General features: G+C 41.0%; 1 protein-coding gene across 17 annotated transcripts in view; it reads right to left on the reverse strand.

Moving 5' to 3' along the window:
- LOC102448489 (plasma membrane calcium-transporting ATPase 2) overlaps positions 1-21,900 on the reverse strand; it is an 858,088-nt gene that overhangs the window by 591,071 nt on the left and 245,117 nt on the right. For all 17 annotated transcript variants that reach the window (XR_012906525.1, XR_012906526.1, XM_075939331.1 and 14 more), the window contains one exon: positions 11,262-11,305. The gene's annotated coding sequence lies outside the window, so the exon portion shown is untranslated. The remainder of the gene's footprint in view (positions 1-11,261; positions 11,306-21,900) is intronic.

Genomic DNA, 21,900 nt, shown 5'->3' on the forward strand with positions numbered 1-21,900 from the left:
TTATTTCACAATATTCCTTTGTTCATATTCACGCAAAGAACTTACTTCTCAAGAATATTTGTAGACAGTGAATATCTCAAGAATATATAAGTGGGATCTTGGGTTTAATTATAGATTATAATTATACTCCCCGTCTTGCTGAAGCATGAGGTAAAGTTCTCTCAAGTCTTTTCAAAAAGCAGAACGCGATCAAACAGCTAAATTTAAGATAGAGATAAATACTATTGTTTTTATAAATAGGTTAACCTGTCTTCAAACTGAATGTAGCCATACAAGTTCCCAAATAACAGAAGATTATGCTGCATGGAACAGCTCTTCCCTTCAGACTGCCCATATCTCTCAGCCGTGTGGAGTGCAATTGCACTGTGTGGTGAAACCAAAGAAGAAAATGACACTTCTGCTGTTGGGAAAGGGTGGTACCCACCACATGAACAAATGGTGAACAATGTATCTCCCTCACCCTTGCTTTATACCGTTGGGGAAAATTAAGGTCCCCTCTGCACTCTGTTAGCAGGGGGCGGGGGGAGTGGAAAACGGGATGGGTGGGAGCATATGGCCCAGAATATTTGCCTTAATTCTTTCACACGGGGCCTTTTTGCAATAAAAAAATTATAGTAATTCTGCAGTGGGCCATTTAGCTATTTCACCAATATAGGATAATGAAATACAGGAATTCTGATCAAAACCTGTGTCATGTTCTGTTATGCTCTCGACTGCCTCTTTCACTACCTCCAATAACAGTCTTTACCTATATACACACATTCAAATTTCTTTACAAAAAACACTAAACATAACACCAGCAATTTTGTATTACAGTTACCAGTCATCTTTGAGCCAAAATCAAGTCACACAAACAATTTTTTTAAAATTTATGGATGAAAACACTTTTGACAGAGGTCATAACTAATTCTGAATATACTGTTCCAAGTTTTACTCAGAATGAAGATCAATTAAACGTCCTAGATTTCTAATTTAATTACTGTTACCTGCTCACCTTTAAAAAGTTTCTCTCAAAAAATACATTATACAATAATAGGATGGCATTTCAGACTTCATTTTTTTTAATAGTAATGGAAGAATGCACTTTTGCTGGGTGTAGATAGGTAGCTAGTTAGCTAACCTGGAATGCTTTATTTTAGATCTAAATATTTTCTATAAATACAGAATTAAATCTTCAGTTGCTATAAAATGCCATGAAAGTCCATGGAGTTATGATGGTGAACACCAACTGAGAATTTGATAAATCTTTCAAAAAAATACATGCATGCATATTATATGTGGGAAAAGAGACAAGTCACCCCAAGTGTCTATGTAAAGAGTTTGACTTGCAAATTTTGTAGACTTTGCTATCCATTTTGATGTGTATCACCAAAATATGCAAGAGATAAGGTATATTTTCAAGATCTTGTGCCATTATGGAGGTGCTTTTCTTTTACAGAGGAAAGTAAAAATACGCTTATGATGCCAATTATACTTTCCATTGTGTGGTCCAGAACACTGTGGTCAAATATATATAAAAATGTATCTTATTCTGTTGTGGGTTTCAGAAGTTAAACCAAGAGAAAGTTCCTCTCCACTCCAGCTGCTAAAATCAAAGGACAGGCTGCTTGTCCTGGGAATGGGAGAAGCCTTGCTATTCCAGAGCTTCCCTTCTCTTAGGCTCTTAAAATGATAACATGAAGCTCTGAGGTGAAAGCAGTTAGGGACTGGTGCCTGAATATGAGATTTCTTATCTCTTCCCCCGCCCCCAGTCTTTCTGCTGATGGATGAATCATCATTTCCTGATGGGCAAAGAGGGGTTCCAACTTGGAGTCCCCAGATTCTACCCATTTTCCTCTAAACAGAGAACTGTATTGGTGTTAAAAAAAACCTAGGGAGAAGTATCCCACGAGCTTCCCATTGTAATTTGTTTTGCTATCAATAACAGATTTTCATTTTGCTCAAGTCTAAGCTATAATGATGCCATTTCTAGGGATAAACAACTTCAGGTACCATTTTCACCCAGGCCTAGTCTGCACTCGGGCCAAGCAGAGTGTCCACACTACCAAGCCCATTAGTTTGAAATAACAGGCTGGTTATTTCAAAGTACTAACTCCTGCTTGTCATGAAGAATAACGCTTGTTTCAAAATTGTAATTTCGAAATAGTGTGGATGTGGATGCCCAGCTATGGCTGTTTCAAAACAATTGGCCTCCAGAGGCCTCTTACAGCTGCCCTTGTGGTTGCTCTCACCACCTATCTGACAACTCCACTGCTCCCCTTCTGCTGCAGACTTTAAAGTTGCAGGCAAAAGGGAAAGGGCTTGTGGAACCACACGAGCCCTGATAGCCCTGTGCCACACAGTACTCATTGGAGGAGCCATGAGCAACCCCTGTGCTCCTTCCAATGCCCCTGGCCGGGTATCCTGGATCTCATCGAGGTCTGGGGGAGGAGACCAACATCCAGGATCTCCGCACCATGAGGCGCAATGCTGATGAGTATGGCTGGATGGCTGCTAGCCTTGTGGACAAAAGTCACACCAGGACCCTGGACCAGATCTGAATGAAAATTAAAGAACTCCAGCAGTCCTACACCAAGGCCAGTGAGCTAAGTTCCCACTCTGAGGCGGCACCTCATACCTGCCGCTGCTATGAGCTGCTGGATACCATCCTGGGAAGGGGGCTGCCCCCTCCATCATTGTTGACTCTAGCATCAGCCCCTGTGAGGGCAGGATTGAGGAGGAGAAAGAGGAGAAGGGGGGAAACTAGCAAGGAAACTAGCCAGGGGAGCAAGGGGCACACTGTGTTGCCCAGGATGCACATGGGGATGCATGTCCACCTCCCTAACCCTGATGGTGCAGTCAGGGAACTAGTGCCGGTGTGCATCCTCTGGAACAGGCTTGAGTTCTAGAATATGCGGGCACTGTGCACATTCCCCGACCACCTGACATAAATGTGCATGAATCATCCCTTGTGGTCCATGAGGGCCTGTAGCACCATCAGAAAGTACCCCTTTCTGTTTATATAGTCCGAGGCATGATGGTCAGGAGCCAGGATAGAGATGTGGGTGCCGTCTGTGGCCCTCTTGCAGTTGGGGAAGCCGATATTGGCAAAGCCAGCGATGATAGGGTCAAAGTTCCCCAAGGTGATGACCCTCTGCAGGAGAATGGTGTTGATGGCCTTCACTACCTGCATGAGCACAGCCCCAACTGTGGATTTCCCCATGCTGAACTGGTTCCCTATGGAGCGGTAGATGTCTAGCATGGTGAGCTTCCAGAGGGAGATGGCAATGCACTTATGCAGGGGGATGGCAGGTCACAGTCAGGTTTCCTGTCATCTGAGGGCAGGGGAGGTCAAGGCTCCAAGAAGGTGGCCTTCTGCAGGCAGAAGTTCTGGAGCCATGGCTGGTCATCCCATCGTTGCAGGACAATGAGGTCCCACAAGTCAGAACTGGTCTCTCTCTGCCAGAAGCGGCGATCCCCGGTGTGCAGGGGATGGAGGATCATTTGCTGCATGAGGAAAGCCAGGGCCTGGATGAAGAGGTCCCTTGGTCCGGGCTCCTTGTCTTGGTCCTGAATCAGCATGTGGGCAGTGTGGATTAACTGTGCTATGAAGCACAATACAAGGCCCGTGAGCCTGGCACTGCTCTGCAGCAGCTCTGGCTCCATGTAATGAGTGTTGTGGCATCCGCAAGGGCAACCAAAGCACACGGTGTGAGTTTGGTGTCCCATGAGAGGACAGGCAGTGGAAAAGTGGTATATGAGATGCGGCTGCAGAAAGGAGTCCCTTTAAGCACGTGTCTTGGGTAGCCTCAGGAAGCAGCTATAGGAAGTGTTTGCTTTCCTGGTGCCCTCCCTGGAGTGTGCTTCCACTGGTTTTAAATGCAATGCAGGCTCCAATCAGTGTAGATGTGCTATTTCAAATTAATTCTCTGCTATTTCGATGCTGCCTCGTAATGTGGACATGTTATGTTTTGTTAGTCTATAAATTGCTACCAGATCATTTGTTTTTTTTACTTTTATTTCAAAACAGTTATTGTGGGAATTATTATTTCAAAATAACTTATTTTGAAATAATTTTCTAGTATAGACAAGCCTCAGTTAGACTTAGATAAAAAATGTTAATTGTTTTTCTCATTTTTTCACAAAAATGTGAGTTTGATTTTTTTTAACTTTTTTTTACTCTCTCTTGTTTCTCCTGTCACCCCCAATTCTCCCACCCATAAAAGAGGGGAAAAGAATAAAGCCAAAACTTTTTATTTCAAGATTTGGGGGGAGGTGTTCATGAAATACGAGACTTTGAAAAAAAATCTATTAATGATTTTTAAAGGCCATTTTCCAAAGGTCCATCCAGCCCAGTATCCTGTCTGCCGACAGTGGCCAATGCCAGATGTCCCAGAGGGAGTGAATTGAACAGGTAATGATCAAGCGAGCTCTATCCTGCCATCCATCTCCACCCTCTGACACACAGAGGCTAGGGACACCATTCCTTACCCATACTGGCTAATAGCCATTAATGGACTTAACCTCCATGAATTTATCTAGTTCTCTTTTAAACTATGTTATACCTTCACAACCTCCTCAGGCAAGGAGTTCCACAGATTGACTATGCGCTGTGTGAAGAACTTCCTTTTATTTGTTTTAAACCTGCTGCCTATTGGTTTCATTTGGGGGCCCCTAGTTCTTATATTATGGGAACAAGTAAATAGCTTTTCCTTATTCACTTCCTCCACACCACTCATGATTTTACATGCCTCTATCATATCTCCCCTTAGTCTCCTCTTTTCCAAGCTGAAAAGTCCCAGTCTCTTTAATTTCTCTTCATATGGGACCCGTTCCAAACCCCTAATCATTTTAGTTGCCCTTCTCTGAACCTTTTCTAATGACAGTATATATTTTTTGAGATGAGGCGACCACATCTGTACACAGTATTCAAGATGTGGGCATACCATGGATTTATATAAAGACAATAAGATATTCTCCATCTTCTTCTCTATTCCTTTTTTAATGATTCTTAACATCCTGTTTGCTTTTTCGACTGCCACTGCACACTGCATGGATGTCTTCAAAGAACTATCCACGATGACTCCAAGATCTCTTTCCTGATTAGCTGTAGCTAAATTAGCCCCCATCATATTGTATGTATAGTTGGGGTTATTTTTCCAATGTGCATTACTTTACATTTATCCACATTCATTTCATTTGCCTTTTTGTTGTCCAATCACTTAGTTTGGTGAGATCTTTTTGAAGTTCTTCACAGTCTGCTTTGGTCTTAACTACCTTAAGCAGTTTAGTATTGTCTGCAAACTTTGCTACCTCACTGTTTACCCCTTTCTCCAGGATCATTTATGAATAAGTTGAATAGGATTGGTCCTAAGGCTGACCCTTGGGGAACACGACTAGTTACCCCTCTCCATTCTGAAAATTTATTATTTATTCCTACCCTTTGTTTCCTGTCTTTTAACCAGTTCTCAGTCCCTCTTATCCCATGACAACTTAATGCATGTAAGAGCCTTTGGTGAGGGACCTTGTCAAAGGCTTTCTGGAAATCTAAATATACTATATTTACTGGATCCCCCTTGTCCACATGTTTGTTGACCCCTTCAAAGAACTCTAAAGGTATGTCTACACTAGCTCGTTACTTCGAGCTAGGTGGGCAAATGAGGGCATCCGGAGTTGCAAATAAAGCAACCGGGCTTAATTTGCAACTCTGGTTGCCCTCACTTGCTTACCTAGCTCGAACTAACGAGCTAGTGTAGACGTACCCTAATAGATTAGTAAAACATGATTTCCCTTTACAGAAACCATGTTGCCTTTTGCCCAACAAATTATGTTCTTCTATATGTCTTCTATGTGACAATTTTATTCTTTACTATTGTTTCAACTGTTTTGCCCGGTACTGACGTTAGACTTACCAGTCTGTAATTGCCGGGATCGCCTCTAGAGCCCTTTTTAAATATTGGCGTTACATTAGCTATCTTCCAGTCATTGGGTACAGAAGCTGATTTAAAGGATAGGTTACAAACCATAATTAATAGTTCCACAATTTCCCATCTGAGTTCTTTCAGAACTCTTGGGTGAATGCCATCTGGTCCCGGTGACTTGTTACTGTTACGTTTATCAATTAATTCCAAAGCCTCCTCTAATGACACTTCAATCTGTGATAAGTCTTCAGATTTGTCACCTACAAAGAACGGGTCAGGTTTGGGAATCTCCCTAACATCGTCAGCCGTGAAGACTGAAGCAAAGGATTCATTTAGTTTCTCCGCCATGACCTTATCGTCTTTAAGTGCTCCTTTTGTATTTCGATTGTCCAGGGACCCCACAAGACTACACACAGATGATTGTTTTGTCCAGTGATGAGACTGCCTGAGGACATACAAACTTCTCTCATACATTTCTTTTATTGTCTCTGTTCTCTTACTCTGGGTTCTGTTGGAGTATGTAAAAATTAATAGGGGTCTGAAATGGCTCTACATTAGTGGTTCAGGGGTCAGCCACAGCATTACCCTTTAAACACTTTCCTTCTGTTTTGTTTTGTAGTTTGGGAATATAGATTAAGAGTCCGTTCAAAACCAGTATTATCCTTTCTGATGTATAAAAATGTTCTTTCTCTTCATTCTTGTAGCCTAAGAAACCAGACAAGTATGGAGTTGCTTTATTTTGTTATATCTCTTGCTTATCCTCATTGGCTCTATATAACACATCTTCAGGGTCAAATTCCCTGTAATCTCTGTAACCTGTTGATTTAGAAAGTTTGTAGTGTAGAAAGTGTTTATTCAATTAGAAATTGTGTAAATAATAATTAGAGGTGGGTATAATTGTATTCATTATTTGTTTATTAATATTCATTTTATGGGAGTTAACATCAATTGGAGTATTGTGTCCAGTTCTGGGCACCACATTTCAAGAAAGATGTGGAGAAATTGGAGAAGGTCCAGAGAAGAGCAATAAGAATGATTAAAGGTCTAGAAACATGACCTATGAAGGAAGACTGAAAGAATTGGGCTTGTTTAGTTTGGAAAGGAGAAGACTGAGAGGGGACATGATAGCAGTTTTCAGGTATCTAAAAGGGTGTCACAAGGAGGAGGAAGAAAAATTGTTCTCCTTGGCCTCTGAGGATAGGACAAGAAGCAATGGGCTTAAACTGCAGCAAGGGAGGTTTAGGTTGGACATTAGGAGAAACTTCCTAACTGTCAGGGTGGTTAAACACTGGAATAAGTTGCCTAGGGAGGTTGTGGAATCTCCATCTCTGGAGATATTTAAGAGCAGATTAGATAGACATCTAGCAGGGATGGTCTAGATGGTACTGGGTCCTGCCATGAGGGCAGGGGATTGGAGTTGATGCCTTCTCAAGGTCCCTTCCAGTTCTAGTGTTCTATGATTCTATGATTACTAAATACGGTTTTAGGAAAAATAGTGATAGGCATGTGAATTAACATACTAAAATAGATAAAAGGCTGTGATTAGCATCAGGTTGTGGTCACTCTGACATTGTGTTGAATGTCCCAGGTAAACAAACGTATGCGGGAAATAAAGCAGTTCCATTTACCCCGTCTGCTTCTGGGTTGCCTGTTTCTTCTCTAACAGGCTCCTCAGTAACAGGTTCCTTACCTGTCAACTCCATTTTCATTTAATCCACCATGAGTGGGGACAGTTTGTGAAATGCTTCCTATGAGCAGAAATTTGGAATTCATTCAGTTGTATTCCTTTGAAGTATATAGTGCAAAGAAAAGAATTTGAAAGCTTAAGGTACATCAGATTAATTACCCAAACGTGTCTAATTTGGTATTCTGTCAACCTGCCCTTCATTGGACCTGCATAACCCTCTTCCTCTCCCCCATCTCTAGAGAAACTATGTAATTCTTTTTCACATGCATACATCAGAAAAAGTTAATTATAAAAATATATCTGGTCACATGAAACATTTAGGCTGTGTCTAGACTACATGCCTCTGTTGGCAGAGGCATGTGGATTAGACAGATCAGCAAAGGCAAATGAAGCCGCGATTTAAATGATCATTTACATTTACATGGCTGCCGCGCTGAGCCGACAAACAGCTGATCAGCTGTTTGTTGGCTCGTGCGCTAGTCTGGACGTTCCCCCTGTTGACATCAAAGCCCTTTGTCGGCAGCCCCGTTATTCCTCGTGGAATGAGGTTTACCGGGGCTGCCGACAAAGGGCTTTGATGTCGACAGGGGGAACGTCCAGACTAGTGCGCGAGCCGACAAACAGCTGATCAGCTGTTTGTCGGCTCAGCGCGGCAGCCATGTAAATGTAAATGAAGCCGCGATCATTTAAATCGCGGCTTCATTTGCCTTTGCTGAACAAACAAATCTACATGCCTCTGCCGACAGAGGCATGTAGTTTAGACGTACCCTTATAGTGTGGAGGCAAGTCATGAGGACAATAATGAGCTTTATGATCATATCAGTAGACAGACCTAATGTATCTCTCTTCCATTCTCTTGTGTTTTATTGCTTCTGTAACACAGTAACATAAATTGCAGTCAATTGTTTAAGGGTATCTCTTATTGAAATTGTATTACACTAGATAAAAAGGAGACAAATGACACAAAATAATCACAATCTCCAAACCACATTAATCAGATAAGTCATACTTCAAAAAGTGAATAATGATACCAGGCTCAACTTGGAGAACAATGAATATCTGAAAGTAAATTAGAATTTCAAAATGCCAGCTAATATTCTCATTCTTTTTAGAGCCATGTCAACAGATCAGGATATTTAATTTGTAAAGGCTATATCACTCCTATTTTAAAAGATTATATGAAAAAATAACCATATATTTACAAGTAAAGGTTTCTCTTCACTTTTGATTTACACTTAATATATCAACCCATTCAGGCTAGTAGATCTATTGAAAATATTGTGGTGTGCTGTAAATGTAGAACACACAAAAATTTCACAAGAAATGGGGAGAAATCAGCTAAAAGGTGGCATTTAGCTTTAGTCAACTATTGTTGGATACTGGTCTAAGCTTTAGATACTGCATCATTTTATTAAATGAAATGTGAAACAAGTTGTTATGGAGAAGCACTGGCAGTGTGGTCTGAATGTTCAAAAATCCAGTTCTCAAGACTGGAAATGCCTTTGAGCAATAAAGTATTTTTCCTATCTAATATTTATTATTTTAATTATAATTTTTCTTCTCCCTTTAAACCCACTGCAGACAAATTGGCAGCATAAAATGAATTACCCCTTGAGTTGCAGAGTGAGTAATAGTCTAGTTTATTTGGTTTTGTACTTCAACTGTGATATAATGACATATAAAGAGAAGCCATGAAAAAGGCTGGCAGCAGTACAATCAGCTCACTTGTCTGATCTTCTAATAAAAATCTGCATTAATAAAGTGAAGAAAATGTGGCAATTGCTGCCATTTTATTGTGTCCTTCACAAACTATTTCAAGTAAGGAATCCCACACTTGGGCCTGATCCAGACAAGCGTCAGCAATTGGTGACATAACTATTCTATGGCTCTGTTATTCCAGTGACACCTTTTTAAATAATATCTATACATGTGGATTGAATAGCAGCTGAGATTGCATGTGAAATGAACCATCACTTCAGTCATATTTGATGGAAATGTTCAGTATTTAAAATCAATAATATAAGAAAAGTGAAATTACTAACAGATCCATTTATTATGCTTCTCGGGCTCCCAGATAAATTAGATCTACTGCAGAATAATTCAAAGTTACTTCTGCACCTTTCAATAACCAGATACACTTTGCCAGAATTTTAGAAGAAAGTGTTCCTTTTACCTCCTCCCAATAATTTTGTACAGGAGAACACAGATTGTTCAGTTAATGAAACAGGCCTACCATTTTTAGAAGTAGAGAAAAAATACAAAAGATATTTAAAACTGGGAAACTGAGACATTTGATTTTCCTGTGTAACTTTCCACTATCTTTAGAATACTAAGCAGCACTTGGAAATGACATAAAGGAACATGCCCACTGATTACCTAGATAGCTTAATGAGAGCTTGGATTTTCAATGGTGGAGTTAATTTAAGTGAACCAAAGAAGATTAAAGATCATCATTCTAAAACCTTAGATTCTTCCCTGACAACTCTAATCCCATCAGCCAGGGAAAGCTCTTTACTGACCCTAAGCCTAAGAGACAGGGGTCATTGACTAACATAGTTTATGTGACTTTCCCTGGCTGACAAGAGAGTGAACTCATTAACTAGTGTAGGCACACAACTCACCAACTCACCAGATTCTACAGGCTTTTCTCCTCTGATCCCCCTAAAGAATACAACCCCCCCCACCACCCTAAAACAACTGCTCATTAAACTCCCTGATACAACTCAGGGTGAAATCTACACAAACACACCCCTTAATCCACGACCAGGAGTTTTCTATCTGCTACCCAAGATCCACAAACCTGGAAATCTTAGACGACCCATCATCTGAAGCACTGGAACACTTACAACAGGATTATCGGGTTATACTGACGCTCTCATCAGACCCTATGCTGCCAGCACCCGTAGCTATCTTCGAGACACCACCGACTTCCTGAGGAAACTACAAAATATCAATAATCTTCCTGAAAACACCATCCTGGCCACTTGGATGTAGAAGCTCTTTACACCAACATTCCACACACAGATGGATTACAGGCTGTCAGGAACACTAATCCCTGATGACATAACGAAAGCTCACAATACCATCCACCTATTTCGTTAGTCTCTAAGGTGCTGCAAGACTATTCATTGTTTTTTAAGCTTCATTACCAGGAGGAAGTGAGAGAGAGACAGAAGACCTATATGAACACCACATGGATTTAATCTACTTAAAATTTAAAAAAGGAGCAGACTGTAGGGGAGACATCCACAGCTGTGGATATGTAAGTGCCACTGCCCATTGTCCCTGTCCCAGTGAGAAGGTGCATACATGCCACTGCCCATAAGCTTGCTTCCTGAATGAAAAGGCTTCTGTCTACAAATCTGGCAATGCAGCACATTTCACAAACAATTAAATTAATGAAACCAAAAGTAAACGCATCTCTGACCTCTGTATTAAAAAGGTCTGCATTCTCAATGGGTATTTAAAAAGTGATGCTACATTGGACATTGTAGTGGTTTTACTGTACTAAATTAGAAACACAGCTTTAATTGGGTGGATTAATCTGGACAAACATCATCCCAGTATTCCTGGGTGCTTTCAAATGATATACTGACAAACTAGAACAGTATCAGTGTAACAAATACATGCAATTGTATCACAAATATCTAAAACAAAGGAAATAAAAGACTTACCTTGCATGTGCCTGATTTGGGTCTCGTGCAACAGCGTGCAGGCACTAAATGAAAAAAAAGAGGTGATTTTAGGTGTTTTAAATACATGAGGACAAACTTCACAATAGTTGTCAAGATAACATTTGAATAGCATAAGCTGTTTTATTAAACCTAACATCTTAATATTAGCCATCTGAATATTTCAATGACAGCCATTTGACAGTCTCAGAAATCATGGCATGATGAATAAAATAATTTTAATACCAACTTCTCGCCTGCATTCCCAAAGCACTTAAGAAATAAAAAGCAGATACATAAAATTGATTAAATTGGGTGTAATCTAATATTTTCTTGAGTGTAATCTTCTTGGGTGTAATCTAATATTTACTATTCACGGTTTGAGCCTTACACATCTGTGTAGACCAGGAATTAAAAACTAATAACATATCCAATGTAAACATCAGGGTTAATTTAGGAGGGCAACGTATAATTACCCAAATTAGAATTTGATTGCAAAATCAAGGCTATGACCCTTGCTGGCAGAGGCATAGCGAGGGTGTTATGCACCCGGGGGCAAAGGCAAAATTTACACGCACACCCCCGCCGCCACACAGCGGAGCCCCAAACCCAGCCCCGGCTGAGCCCAACCCTGGCGGGGGGAGAAGGGAGTTATACCGCGTTTTCCCCCACCCCCTCCAGTTTGGGGCTGGGCCCCCCATGCATGAACCCACTGGCGGAGATGGAGGAGGGTCGGGCTGGGAGCAAAGAGGCGGGGAGGAGGTTCTAGCTGGTGGCGACAGGTGAAGGAGGAGCAGGCAATTCAAGGGATGACAGGGGGAGCAGAGGAAGACTAAATTGGTGCCCCCCTAGCATGGCACCCGGGGGCAACTCCTCCCTTCCTCCCCCCCGCTCCCTCCTCACTACACCACTGCTTGCTAGAAGTGCCATGGGATCTAATTACCACACATCATCGGGATCTTTATTTTATATCCCATCCAAAAGATGGTATTTCTAGCAGTAGAGAGTTTCCAAGTTCCTAGTGCCTTGTTAGGGAATACTGTCACCAGTGACTAAATAGTAAAGGTGCCACCACTGAACACAACTTCCTGTGTTTCCATTGGGAGTTTCCCATTCCAGAGGCATATTAACTATGGATGGGGAAAAAAAGAGCTATGCAACTTCAGGCTGCATATAAATTAGAGATAGGACAATTTTCCTCTACATAATTGCTATGCAATCAATACCTGGAATAATGTATTTTATTCTAGGTGTTGTGGGGCAAAGAGGCAGCCCAAGGACCCGGAGGGGGAGGAGCCCCTCAGGGCACCCTTTTAGGAAGAGCCTGACTCTGCCCGGTCACCTGTCCGGAAGCCAGGAGGCATGGCCAGGACTATAAAAGCCCAGCCTGAGAGCTCAGTCTGGGCCCAGCCTCTAGAGGAGCCAGAGGTCTGCCTGGTGCTCCCTGCACAGGAGGCTGAGGTCTGGCCTACTGGGTGTGCCTGACCCTGAGGACAGCCCTGAACCCCATGCTGGCCTGCACCCAAGGGCTGGCCTGGACCACCAGCTGTACCTGACCTGGAGGACCAGCCTGCACACCTGTGCTGGCCTGCACCTGATGACTGGCCGGGACTGCTAGATCTGCAAGGGGCCAAGGACTGGCCTGGACCACTTGGACCCCAGCTGGCCCTGATAAGCCTCATCCCCCGGAGAGACCAGACTGATGCCCAGGTATGCGCAGAGGGGAAGAAGGGAAGTAGCCCAAGGAACACCAACCATAGTTAATTGTACCCGGGTCAGCGTGTTGTGGGCTGGATCCCAGTTGACCCAGCAGCAGACCGCTCTGCTGCTGTTAGGGCGCTGGGCTGGGACGCAGTGGAGTGGGTGAGCTTGTGTCCCCCCTGCCACCCACTTGCTGAGTGGCAGCCTCTCCCTCTCTGCCACCACAGGTGAATTGCCTGAGCTTCTCCTGAATGAGAGACCATGCTGCTTTGCCTCTGTTTGTTATTGCCTGCCTGGAACCACAGCCTGGGCTACAGAACTACTGCTTTGCTGATGTTTGTTATTACCCCGCCCAAAACCCAGGCCTGGGCTACTGAACTGGGGGTTTGTTTGTTGCCCACAGTAGTGGGTGGAGTGGCAGCCCACTGATCCAGAGGAGGAGTCATCTGGCTACTCTAGGCAATACATTACCAACACATTGGTAAGCTGGAGGTTGATTCTGAGAAGACCAGAACCAATAATGGTGCTGGGAGAACTGATTTACAAGGAAGGAGTAACTATTTAAATGTATCATTGCTAAGCAATTATAACTCACAGATATGACGTTGGACTACAAATATGTGAAGACTCAACACCAGGGAAAGAAAAGGATGCAGTGTGATGGATGGAGGGAACTAAGAAAGCAAAAAATGGACTGGATATCAAACCTTTCAAACACTGAGCTCTATTATTCTTAGAATAAACTCTCAACAGAAATAGTGGAACCATCATATTTGACTCTTAAAACTTGACTAGACAAAACCCTAGATAATATACTACAGTGAAAAATATTCAGCCTTCAGGGAGATGGACTTATGATTAATACCACAACTGTGCTTATCACTTTACAGCATGTGAAAACAAAGTTCTGGTCCTTATCTAATAGAGGAACGATGGTCTTATGGTCAAGTCACAAGACAGGGATATTTCAGTGTATCTGCTGACTATCACCAATTTTCTATGTGATTGTATATAAACCACTTCATCTCTGTTTAAATTTTCTATCTATAAAATACTTCCCCCTATCTTATAAGAATGTTCTGTAAAGAGGCTGCCAAGACACTTAAAAAATTAATCATGATTGATCTCACTGTTAACCAATGATAGTATATTTATTTAAATATTTTGGATGTTTTCTACATTTTCAAATATATTGATTTCAATTGTAACACTCTCCAAAGTGTGCAGGGATCACTTTATTTTTATTTTTTATTACAAATATTTGCACTATCAACAAAAGAAATAGCATTTTTCAATTAATCTAATACAATTAGAAGTGCAATTTCTATCATGAACGTTTAACTCACAAAAGTAGAATTATGTAAAAATATAACAGCATTCAAAAACAAAAGCAATGTAAAACTTTAGATCATACAAGTCCACTTAGCCCTACTTCATGTTCAGCCAGTCATTCAGACAAACATGTTTGTTTACATTTGCTGCTTACTGCTTCTTTACAATGTCACCTGAAAGTGAGACCAGGAGTTGGCATGGCATTTTATAGCCATTGTAGCAAGATATTTATGTGCCAGATTCATATGTCCCTTCATGCTTCAACCACTATTCTAAAGGAAATGGGTCAATGCTGATGACAGGTTCTGATTGATAGTGATTCCAAGCAATTCAGACTGATGGTTGTTCATTTTCATCATCTGACTCGGATACCAGAGATTTTCCTTTTTGGTGGTTTGGGTTCTGTAGTTTCAACATCAGAGTGTTACTCTTTTAAGACGCCTGAATGCATGCTCCTAAGCTTAGCCCTCTCAGATCTGGGAAGGCACTTCGAATTCGTATACCTTGGGTTAAATGTTGTTGCTATCTCACATTGGTACCTTCTTTTTGTGTTTGGTCAAATATGCACTGAAAGTGTTCTTGAAGTGACCAACATGTGCTGGGTCACCATTTGAGTCTGCTACAACATGAAATATATGGCAGAATGTGAGTAAAATAGAACAAGAGTTGAGTCACAAACGTAATTATCACTTTTTTGACATGCGTCATCAGAATGGAAGCATTTCCTCTGGAATGATGGTTGAACAATGAAGAGGCATATGAATGTTGAGCACACCTGACACATAAATACCTTGCAATATTAGCTACTACGGAACCATGCAAACGTCTTTTCTTACTTCCAGGTGACACTGTAGCATTATCTCCCAGAAATGTAAGCAAACTTGAACAAGAGTAAAATGCAGTAGATTATAGACTCCGAAGTTGTACATTGTTTTGCTTGAGTGCAATTTTGTAACCAAAAAAAAATCTACATTTGAAAATTGCACTTTCACAATAAGAAGATTGCACTCCAGCACTTGTATTCGGTGAATTGAAAAGTGCTCTTTTGTCATTTTATAGTGCAAATATCTGTAATAAAAATATAAAGCAAGCACTACATACTTTGTATTCTGTGTTGTAACTGAAATAAATATATTTAAAAGTACAGAAAAACATAAAAAATTAATACATTTCAGTTGGTATTGTATTGCTTAACAGTGCAATTAAACTACAATTAATAACAATTAGTTTTTTTAATCATTGCAGAGAAAAGTTGGAAAAAGATACACAAATTATGGTTTGCAATTTGTGTATCTTTTTCCGCTTTTTTTTTCCAAAAGAGGCTTTTCCAAAATTTCGCCTTTCTACACGGGGCCACATTTTGGAAAAAAACTCCTCTTTCAGAATATCCCTTTTTCTCTCATTGAGAGAAATACAGGGATGCCAAAGGAATATGTCTGCTTTTTCAGGAACTGTTCTGAAAAAGCGAATGCATTCCTTGGACGTGGCAGAGCTTTTCTGGGATACCTCTGGTATCCCAGAAATGCTCTGCAGTCTAGATATAGCCTTAGTAGAAAATGTATATGGACAAGAGCTCCAATATTAGTGATGATGACCAGATATATCCCTACATACTCCTTTTCATCTAATTGCTTTGCTTCTATACAACCTGATACCACTGAAAGTGAGAGATCTGATGAAACTGCAGCTCATGCTTGTAATGCAACACCTCACAGAATAATCAGTATTAGTTTTAAAACATGTTACTTTGGTTCAAAGGATTAGCCAAGACTGTAACAGTTCAGTAAGTCTTCAGGCTGCCATCTGCTATTTCTATTGCTTTGGAAAATTACAGTTGTTAGAATTCTAACACATTGTTAATAAAATTCCCCATAAAAGTGGCTAATTGAAGAAATCTAATCACTCATGATAGAAAGAATAGTTTCATAAAAAAATTGCTATCACAATCTTCAAGCTTCAGTTGTTTCCTTAAATTGTTTAAATTTTTATTGAAAGAGAAGTTCAGAATGCCTGTAAATGCCTAACAGCATTTGGCAGAAAACATGAATAATTATGTAGATACTGGTGAGCTAAGAGCTTGCTATGGAGAACAAAGCTATTGATTTTTAAGTATGTTTTTGATGTGGGAAGGGATTTACATCTTCCTGAGAAGATAGCATCTGGGAGGAGATAAAGGACTCTGCAATCCAAAGAGGTGGGGAGAAATAGAAGGCCCATGCTGGCTGGAGAGGGGGGTCTCTGGGGGAGAGAAGGCCCTTGTTGGCTGGAAGGAGAGAAAATTCCCTGTCGGGTGCAACCCTGAGCCCCTCCTCACCTTCCACCCTCACGCTCACACCCCTCATATTTCCAGCCTACTGCCCTGCCCCTCCATATCCCCAAAGCCCTGCCCTGACTCCTGTGCCCCCACCCACACCACCAGCTCCCTGCCTTGAAGGACCCAGGTGATGCCAGTTAAGTCTTCTAGTGAAGATACTATGCAGCCTGTATTTTCCCACATTTATGAATATTAAATAATAAAAATAAAATGTATACCATTAAAATATTATGTATTAACAATCTTTGCTTCAAAATACTTTCTTTTATGTAAGCATAATTAACTTTAGATCACTTAATCCTGCAGTTAGACCTTGATATATTTTTGCATTGCATCCCAGAAAACACTTCCCACTGCTAGACTTGTATACTTCTGTCCATTAATCAACTGCATTTTATTTATGTCACTCAATGGGTATATTTTTAGTTACAATACCTCAATTCACATATGCTGTGCCAGAATCACTGACTTCTATGCATGACTTCAGTTATAAGAGCTGGTAATGTTCTCTAATAACTGTTTAAAATGTTCTAGTTGTGTGCTTCAAACAACAGTATAACTCCAGCACCCAGACAGAACTCTTTCCACTACTCAATAGGTACAACTTGTGCATCTGATAGTTAGGATTTCCATTAGTTTTTTATTCGATTGTCTTCTAGTTACACAACTTTCAGTCCAAGTATGAACATGCCTGTAGTTCACAAAAGAATCATTATCAAAATATGCTAATTACATTATTCCTCATTCATGCCAAACACTAATATTCAGTCAAAATTTGATATCAGCTCTTAGCCAGACCTTAAGCACCAGGCAGTAGAAAGAAGAAATTACCATTTTTCAACATATGAAGATACTTTAGTCAGAACTCCCTCTAGACTACTACATGACCTTTCCTCATAGTATCTCTCAATTGTTTTACACGCTGTTGTTTTATAACAGGTAATGCCCATTAAAAAAAAATAAAGCAAAAAATTCAATTTGTTAAAAGTTCTTTTTGTCAAGTTCTAGAGATTTGGGACCAAGAGTAATGTTTTCATTATCGAAGGTTCCCCAAATCAGACAAGGAGAGCAGGGAAGTGAAGCAATGAGAGAAATCAGAACAATTTGGAAGTTTATTATGGGAGGAAAGTGACACGGTAAGCCAGTTTCTACTTTCAGTGACATGAGGCCCACGTTAGCTAATAGGAAATATTCGCTGGCATCCAAGGTAAGAATTTGTCCTTTGCCATGAACTGGGAAATACCTATATAATTTGTGTGACTACGGGTCATGACTGTCTCTGTTTGTTGCGACGGGTCACTTGTTATGCAATTAGATCAAGAGGGCTTTTGGGGAATGAAGCAGGAAAGCTAAAACAATGGCCTAGATAAGGAACATCCCAACAAACATAATCGCTGGGTTTATAGACATGATGAGGCAACTCCTGGGCACTTAGGCTATGTCTACACAGTGGAGCTATTTTGGGATATCCTCAGTATCCCGAAATAGCTCTTCCACATTTTAAGAGCAAACCTGTTATATTGAAATATAATGGGCTCACTATTCCAATGTCCCTGTAAATTTCATTGCACAAGGATTATGGGGCATTTCAGAATAGCGCCTTATTTCGAGGTAAGGGTGCTGTGTAGATGCACTCTTAGATGTTTGCCATGGCTGAGGCTATAGAGATTAAAGGCAACACTATGAGGCCCCCAAGCCAAGGCAAGGTTAAGAATGAGAGAATCCAGAAAACATTAGAGGAATCAGTCGCACTAGCTGGGGAAAGAAAGAGACAGGAGCAAGGCAGACTATTCCTCCCAATCACAGATAAGCTTAACTAGTTTGTAGTTTGACAAGAATTTACCAAAAACTGGCAAGGAAAGATTAAAATGCCTGTCAGAACCCAGCACTTAGTCCCTTTATCCTTCTACCTTTTTTTGCTTTGTGCCTTTGGGAGGAGGTCTAAATAATATTTGGGTTTGAAGATGATGTTTTTGAACGGTATTAAGTCAACTCACTGGTCACAGGTCTCCAGAGCAAATGTACAAAGGAAAACTGGATCTGTCTAGTTAACACAGAATGGCTAACACCAAAAGACCCAGTCCCAGAAGGGTCATGACACATGATTCCATCATAGTGAGGTACAGGAAGCCAGGTCTGCCCCCTAACGCCATGTTTACACTTTCAAAAGAACAACGCAAGTGTCCTTGCTACCAAGCCTGTTATTTCAAAATAATAACTCCTGCTTGTGAAGAGGAATAAGCTTACTTCAAAATAGTTATTGTGGGAGTTATTATTTTGAAATAACCTATTTCACAATAAGCTGGTAGTGTAGACGTAGCCCTAGAGAGAGGCACATGTGGCTGCTGGGAAAGGAGCCATCACATTGAGCCAGTGGCTGAATGGGAGTGGGAGTGCAGGGCCATATACGGACGGGGTAGATGTGCCTGACTGAATGGGAGAGGCTAGAAGTCAGCCAGGATCTGAATGAGGGAGGCTTTCCAGCTCCCTTATAATCCTTTTTCCCCCCAGAAAAACTTCTTCCATGCTTTTCCCATCTACACCCAACAACCCTGCAATCTCACTCTCAGCAATTACTTCTCTCTCCCTCAGCTCCCCATTACCCTACTCCCCCAAGGCCTTGCACTGCTTGAGAAGGGTGCAAGAAATAGGATGCTGTACTGTATTTTGATGAATTTTCACTACGGCTACGTCTACACTGGCATCCTTTTCCGGAAATGCTTAAAACTGAACAGTTTTTCCGTTATAAGTATTTCCGGAAAAGCGCGTCTACATTGGCAGGATGCTTTTCCGGAAAAGCATTTTTTCCAGAAAAGCGTCCGTGCCAATGTAAACGCGCTTTTCCGCAAAAAAGCCCCGATCATCATTTTTGCGATCGGGGCTTTTTTGCAGAAAAGACTACTGTGCTGCCTCACTGGCCCTTTTCCGGAACAGTTTTTCCGGAAAAGGACTTCTGCCCGAACAGGAGCAGCATAGTTTTTCCGGAAAAACACTGACAATTTTACAGTAGATCATCATTGCTTTTCCGGAAAAGCAAGCGGCCAGTGTGGACAGCTTGCAGCTTATTCTGGAAAAGCAGCTGCTTTTCCGGAATAAGTGGCCCAGTGTAGACACAGCCTACAAGTTTTATGTTATATATTCCTAGTAAGGAATCTATTTGTCAAAAACCATATGATTTTTATACAGATGTATTTACGCAAATATTTTGAATAATCTTAAACTACAAATGGTCTGGTAGCACATTATAGATGAACAAAAGTATCATCAGCTTTTGTGGGCACATCCCACTTCTTCAGATGACCAGAGTTTTGAGTTTAGGATGTGCAGACCCAAAATAAATAAGGGAGAAGGGTAAGAGGAAAAAAGGAAGGGAGTGGGAAACAAGGAGTAATAAATATTTTGAAGTAATAAATAAATATTTTTGAAATGACCACAATTGAAACTTGTATGAGGGTGTTATTTTGACAGATTATGCAGAATTTTCAAAGGCGTGAAGAATTTTAAATTTTAGGTGCAAAATTCCCCAGGAGTAACCTGAAAGAGACTTAAAGCACAGTGCCACCCTGTTGTTGTGATAATGTTCTTGTAGAAATTGTACTATCATTCCCAAATTCTACACATGGAAAATGGGGAAATAGCTTTAATAGACTAGCATTTGATTCAAGCTAGTAACTGAATTACTGTATTTTGAATTGCCTTGAGAGAGACCTGAGTTTGGAACCAACTATTGCTCACTGAACAGATCAGACTTGAGACCTGGTGTGTGGCAGAGCAATACATGAGGTCTCTGAAGCCCAGCCTGCATTGCATTCAGCCTCAGTGCTACCAGCCCCTTCAGAAAATGGCAGTTTCAGCAATCCCACAGAAAATTCATTCTGCCATTCAAGCTGGTGGTTATGAGAGCTAGAGGCCAGGGAATGCATTAAACAATGCTACCAACACTGACACTTGGAGGCTAACTGCCAGAAAAAGAGAGAAATTGTGCTTTTGAGATTGCTGTATTGTTTATATTCTTTATTTTTTTTAATATTTGTTGTATTTTGTATAAAGGTTATTATAGTTTATCTGCCATTTGACATGCACCTCAGCCTTCTGATAAATCAGGAGTTCAGTACTAGTAATTACAGCATTACAAAACAAAACTGACAGCCTCTGTGTTAGCTCAATATGTCAAAAAGACAGTCTGCACAGCCTCTCAGTGGCTATGATACATCCTACTGTCATCTCATCAGGTGACAAATTGGAAAAGTTGAGTGCCAAGTTTCCTTGTTCTATTGGGGTATGTCTACACTGCCACCCTAGTTCAAACTAGGGTGGCTAATGTAGGCATTCGAAGTTGCAAATGAAGCCTGGGATTTAAATATCCCGGGCTTCATTTGCATCTTGCCGGGCGCCGCCATTTTTAAATCCCCGTTAGTGCGGACTCCGTGCCCGCGGCTACACGTAGCATGGAGTAGGTAGTTCGAATTAGGCTCTCTAATTCGAACTTCCGTTACTCTTCGTGGAACGAGGTGTACCAGTAGTTCGAATTAGAGACCCTAATTCGAACTACCTACTCCATGCCGCGTGTAGCCGCGGGCACGGAGTCCGCACTAACAGGGATTTAAAAATGGCGGCGCCCGGCAAGATGCAAATGAAGCCCGGGATATTTAAATCCCAGGCTTCATTTGCAACTTCGAATGCCTACAGTAGCCACCCTAGTTCGAACTAGGGTGGCAGTGTAGACATACCCTTGGATCTTGGGTATTGGATTTGTAAAGAACAAATCATGTCAAACCAATCTAATAGCAAGACATATGATAACAAGTCTTGTGGATAAGGGAGAAGTGGTAGATATGGTATACCTAGACTTCAGTAAGGCATTTGATATGGTCTAACATGATCTTCTTATCAATAAACTAGGCAAATACAACACAGGTGGTCTACTATAAGGTGGATGCATAACTGGCTGGATATGAATGAAGATATCATATGGCTCACACACTACCTTCCACATCCTAATGACTTAACCAACCAACCAAACAAGGGGTACTTATAGAGGTGCAAATTGTTCTTATCAGCCTCTTGTAACTTGAACAATCCAATTTGCTATTTTTTTCTTTTTTTTTCTTTTCCCCCCTTCTTCCCTTAGGGTATGTCTACACTACAGCACTAATGTGAACTAACTTAATTCGAATTAGTTAATTCGAACTAAGCTAATTAGAACTAGTGCATCTAGACCTAAAAACTAGTTTGAATTAGTGTTTTGCTAATTCGAACTAGCATGTCCACATTGAGTGGACCCTGAACCGAAGT

This window comes from Pelodiscus sinensis, chromosome 11 (genome assembly GCF_049634645.1).
Source record: "Pelodiscus sinensis isolate JC-2024 chromosome 11, ASM4963464v1, whole genome shotgun sequence".
Lineage (NCBI taxonomy): Eukaryota > Metazoa > Chordata > Testudines > Trionychidae > Pelodiscus > Pelodiscus sinensis.